We start from the raw sequence: 6162 nt of genomic DNA, 5'->3' as shown, positions 1-6162 counted from the left end.
CATAGGAACTATGGTAGAACGATTTGTACAATGGTCTTATAGGTTTATTTCATTTCATGTGTTTATAGGAATATGATTTGTTTTGCTTTGCTTTGTTTTGTTTCTCCCTCTAATACAGAAAGGATAGAAATACATGGTAAGACTCATGCATGTGTAGAATCTATAAACAGTTTATGAGAACTGATCATATGACACATGATGAAATGAACAGATACTCTGAAAAAGGGACACTAAAATACCCAGTGCTGATCCCAGAGTGTCGTAATGTGAAACCTAGCAATAGTATTATTCTTTGTTCAGAGTGATAGTAGCCTGCTTGGGTTTATTCAATCTCAACATAGTTGAAGATATGGATAACTGCACGTATGTTTAAGTGTATAGGTTTGATAACCATATTTCTAAGTTTTTGTTGGATGGTTGAACAGAACTGGTTGCAATCTCACTGTTTACAATCCCTGGTACTGATAAAAAGGAAAAAGACCAAAAAAAAAAAATCTCACTGTTTGAATCCCCACGCTCCACTTTAGTATCTAGAATAACTATTTGTAAGAAGACAATCTGTAATCATCAACTAGTGATTTCTTACTGTTTATTTTTTCTTTGAAATTACGTATTATTTCTACCCATTTTCTGTTTTGTTTAATCTTTCTTTAAATTAAATTAAAAAAAAAAAAAAAAGACACTACAGTACCCAGTACTGATCATGGGGCATGTCATGTGAAATCCAGCAGTACTATTATTCTTTGTTCAGAATGATTTTAACCTGCTTTAGTTTGTTTAATCTAAACATAAATGAAGCTATGGATAACTGCATGTATGTTTAAGTGTATAGGATTGACAACCATGTTACTAAGTTTTTGTTGGACAGTTGAACAGAACAGTTTGTGGTCTTGCTGTTTGAATTCCCACTTTACATGTTCCATTTTTGTATCTTGAACAACTATTTGTAAAACGACAATATGTAAATATCAACTAGTGATTTCTTACTGTTCATTTTTTTCTCTGAATGTATGTATTATTTCTACCTATTTTCTGTTTTGTTTAGTCTTTCTTTAAATAAAATTTTAAAAAAAGAAAGAAAAAAGCCTGCTAGAGATATAAGCTATTGTCTTGGTAAGTTTTCTCTCATTGCTGAGACAAAATACCTAAAGCCCAAAATCAAGGAAAAGGGTTACCTGGCTCACAGTTTATGAAGGATTCAGTCTGTAATCAGCTGGCTCCAAGCAGGGTGGCATGGTGAGGAACAATAGCTCCTCAAGGTGGCAGAAGATAGCAAATCAACAAGAGCAATAGGGGGGAACAAGCCTCTTTTCCTCCCTTGTACAGTAAGCAGGCTCCCTCCCCACCCACCTACCCACTCCCAGTGTGGGTTCCTGACATCTCTGGGCCCTGTTTACCCAGTGAGGACCCTGGCCCCCTGCTGAGCTGCAAAGTTAAACTTCTAAACTTCTCAGTTTAGAAGCATTGCTGTAAGAAAGTAGAGTAAATGGAGTCCTACTTTAGATGCGCATTTGGGGGGAAAATGTTTTTTCTAAGAAAGAGATTCCTTTTTGTTTTTAAGTAATTACAGACTCACAGGGTACTGCAAAGAGGTATATAGGGAAGCCTCATGAACCTTTCCCTGACCTCCCCCTAGTGTGGACATCTTATACAACCACAGTATAACAGCAAAGCTAAGAAATTCACCTGGTACAATTTATAGAATGCACTCTGATTTTACCAATTATACTCACATATATTTGCATATGTGTGTATGGCTCTGTGAAATTTTATCACGTGTATAACTAGCACAATCACCACTGCAATCAAGGTACTCAGCTGTATAAGTGGATTATATGTCCATAAAACTTATTTAAAATATTCAGGTTGAAAATGTAACTTAGAGGAAAAGCACTTGCCTAGCATTTTTGAGGCTTTGGGTTCAATCTTCAGCATTTATTTATTTCAAGACATATCAATCAGGGGGCAACAAGGGTGCATGATAAACACTGTCAAAGTCAGAATTTAAAATAAACAATTCTAAAATTTATTTGGAACCAGAATACACTTAGAATAGACAAAGCAATTCTGGGCAACAAAGACAAGGCATGGGATGTCACAATCTCTAACTTAATAGCTTTTGAGTTTTTTGTTTTGTTTTGTTTTGATTTGTTTTTGGCTTTTTGGGATGGACTCTCACGGTGTAGTTCAGACTGGCCTTGAACTCACTGTATAGCCCAGGCTGGCCTCAACTTGCAATGATCCTTCCACCTTGGCCTTTTAAAGTCTGAGATTACAGGCATATGCCACAACACCCAGTTCACAATACCTAACCTGACATTATGCTACAGAGCTGCTGTGATAAAGCACGATTGTAATGGCATAAAACTAGACCTGAAGATCAATAGATTTAATTTTGTTTTTAATTTTTTAAAAAAAGGATTATAATCTACTATTATTTTGTTTTGAAATTATGCATCACCATTTTGTTGTTGTTGTTTAACAAAAACACCAGTTGTAAGATTAAAATTGGTTTTGAACTCAAATAAATAAAGGTTTTTAAAAAGGGAGGATCAATGGAACAGATTGGGAAGTGCAGAAACAACTCTAAACACACTCAACCCCTTATTTTTGACAAAGGACCAAACACCTTTACTGGAAGAAAGATAGACTCTGTAATAAGTGGTGCTGTAAAAACTGGCTTTCCACATGCCAAAGATTAAAACTAGACCCATATCTTTCACCATATACTAAACTAAAATCAAAATGGATCAAAGATCTAAATATTAAAACAAACACTAGATCTGCTGCAAGATAGAATAGGTAGACTATTTTATTTAATTTAAAGAGAACAAAACAAAACAAAACAGTGAGCCAAGCATGGTGGCTCACACTTGTAATCTCAGCGCTTGGGAGGCTGAGGCAAGAGGGTCATTGTGAGTTTGAGACCAGCCTGGGCTACAAAGTGAACTCAAGGCCAGCCTGAACTGCATAGTAAGACTCTGCCTCAAAAACACAAAACAGAACAGTGATAAGATAGTAGAAAATCGACCATAGTTATTATATCACATATTGTTAACCTCTAAATACTTGCTTAGACTATCAGCTTTGGTTTTGCAAAGTCAATCAAACAATACAAGCAGTAGGTTGTTTCTTTACTTCATGTTACTCCTCCCAGGCCCAGCATGGCTGCTGCTAACCCACAGGAAGGGCAGATTTGACTTATTCTCCCACCAGGACCCGCATGGCTTGCCCTGGATTATGGGAAGGGTAAACTGGTTTCTTCTTCTTGTTACTCCTCCCAGCCCAACATGGCTTCTGCCTTGTTTCTTGTCTCAGCTGTTATCATCGCATCTTGTGTTCCTCTAAATCAGCTGGCTGCTCATGGGGTATTGAGGGGGCGTTGCCTCCTTCCTGGTTCTCACCAGCATGGCTGCCATCGGCACACAGAGGTGTGGTGGGGCTGCATAGCTTCCTTCCTGATTCTGCCCCCTAGAATATGTAGAAGTCTTGAAGATAGTGATGTAAGCAAAGATTTTATGAACAAAACCCCAATCACACGGGAAATATCCAAAAAATCTTATCTTAATGAACAGCTTTTGCACAGCAAAAGAATCCACCAACAAAGTGAAGAGACAACCCACAGTGTGGAAAAACATTTTTCTAGCTGTTCCTCAGACAAAGGACTATTGTCCAAAAATATAAATAACTCAAAAAAACCTGACCCCCCCCAAATTTAAAGACCTAATCCAAAATGAATATGGGATCTGAAATGAATAGACATTTGTCAGATGAAGTAGAAATAGCAAATACATGAAAAATGTTCAACATCATTGGTCATTTGAGAGATCAAATTAAGACAACACCGAGATTCTACTTCATCCTGGAAAGAAAGGCTATCATCAAGAAACCAACTAATAGGGGCTGGGATTTAGCTCAGTGGCATAAGCGCCTGCCCTGCAAGCAGACAGTCGTGAGTTCGATCCCCAGTATCCATAAAAAGGAAAAAGACCCAAAAAAAAAAAAAAAGAAAGAAAGAAAGAAAGAAAGAAAGAAAGAAATCAACTAATAATAAATGCTGGTGGCGGGGCTGTGGGAAAACAAGAAACGCTTCTCTGGTGCAAGTGTAGACTGGTGCAAACACTGTGGAAATCAGTATGGAGATTCCTGAAAAAACTAAAACTAAAAACAACAACAACAAAAAAAACCATAGAAAAATCAAGGTATATCAAGTACAGGTACAAATTCACTATAATGAACACATTGTTTTGAAATTATGCATCACCATTTTGTTGTTGTTGTTTAACAAAAACCCCAGTGGTAGGATTAAAATTGGTTTTGAACTCAAAATAAATAAATAAAGGTTCGTAAAAAGGGGGAATCAATGGAACAGATTGGGAGGTGCAGAAACAGCTCTAAAGACATTCAACACCTTATTTGTTTTCCTAAAACGTATCAATAATTTTTTTCAGTTTTTATTTTTCATTAGTACATGTTTGAAGTACATAATGATTAGATTCTTTATGGAGAGTTGCTACATAGACATAATACGTCACAATTCTTTTTTCTTCTTCACTGCCTACCCTCCACCTCCCTCCATCACTTGCTCCCCTTCACATTTTTTTTTGGCACAGGGAGTCCAGAATCTTGTGCTTGGCAGGCGGGTTCTTAAGTTAAATCCCCAGCCCCTCCGCTTCACCTTTAAAAAAATCTACAATTTCTTAAACAATCATTTTTTGTTAAATATCTCAGCCTAGAACAACTGACTCCTCTCAACACTTTACACGCAGTTATGAACCAATAAATTTAGCTAATTAAAAGAACTCTAAAATTAGAGGTTCAGTTTGACCCAGCTATCACCCTTCTTGCTATCTTGCTGAAAAAATTAAATGTATTGTACCACAGTACTTTACTCAAACCTCTGCATAAAGGAGCTCAGTTTATAATAGCTAAATTTTAGAAAGAGCCCAAATACTCATTGACCAATGAATGGATAAAGAAGATGTGGGTTTCTTATACAATGGAGAACTACTCAGCCATGAAAAGGATAAGCTTGAGACATTTCTACCTAAATGGATACACCATGATACCATTCTCTTAAATAAATCACACACACGTTTAAACATCACATTGTTTCTCTAGTGTGAGAAACCAAAAGTATAAATAAGGACCAAAATGTATAATAGATATTGTGAAATAGGAAGGAAATAGTCAACTGAGAATATGAGAACTTGGGAGAAGGAAGAAGGAAAGTAAAGAAGGGACAAGAAAAAAAAAGGTAGACGGAGAAAGGGAAGCAAAGCTCTTGTAAATAAAGCGAAGGGTGTAGGGGAGGATAATGGGAGAAAAAGAAGAATCAAGATATATCATGTACAAGTGCAAATTCCCTATGGTGGATGTGATCATTATGGCACATTATCTAAATGTACCAATAAAATTACTTTAAAACAAAACAAGAAGAAGCAACCTCCATCCTTGAAACTAGTGCCAAGCGTGGACTGCTGCGGGGTGGGGGTGGAGGGGAAGCCAGACCCTAGCCTTTTCCCATGAATCAGTGCCATGCATGGACTGCAGGGGAAGAGGACAAGAAGTCAACAAGAAGCCAGCGCCATGTGCGGGTCGCTGCCACTGGTGGACGGCCAGACCCCAGTCTCTTCCAGCACATGGGCTGAAAAACAAGCAGAGCCAACCCCCACCCCATTAAGCAAAGGATCTGGAGAAACAAAGGCTGCAATGATAACAATTCAGGTGAAATGCAATTTGATGCTTGTGGTATTTCACTGACCTTGCAGGTCTAGGGCCAGTGGTCTGATCATCTATTCAGAGGATAATGGTATACAGTGTGGCATCTAGGGGGGATCTCCTTCTGAAGGTGGTAGCCATTGTTAATTCGCAATTATTTTGTTTTGAAGTCCTTTATTATTTTCATTGTTTTGCTGGTTTGGGTTTTATTCTACTTTGTTTTGTTTGATTTTGTTGTATCTGATGGAATGTGCAGCTATTTCAAAGATAGTAAGATATATTATGGTAGCCATTTTGGATTGACTATTGTCTTGTTTTGAAATCCTTTATTGCATTCATTGTTTTATTTTTATTGGTTGTATTCTGTTCTGCTTTGTTTGATATTTTTACTGTCTGAAGGTACTTACAGCTATTTTGAAGCCAGTAAGAGGCATTATGGTA

The sequence above is a fragment of the Cavia porcellus genome, unplaced genomic scaffold (genome assembly GCF_034190915.1).
Source record: "Cavia porcellus strain 051 isolate PalLab524CR breed Dunkin Hartley unplaced genomic scaffold, mCavPor4.1 scaffold_2, whole genome shotgun sequence".
In the NCBI taxonomy this organism is placed as follows: domain Eukaryota; kingdom Metazoa; phylum Chordata; class Mammalia; order Rodentia; family Caviidae; genus Cavia; species Cavia porcellus.
Note: the sequence above shows the minus strand (reverse complement) of the source record.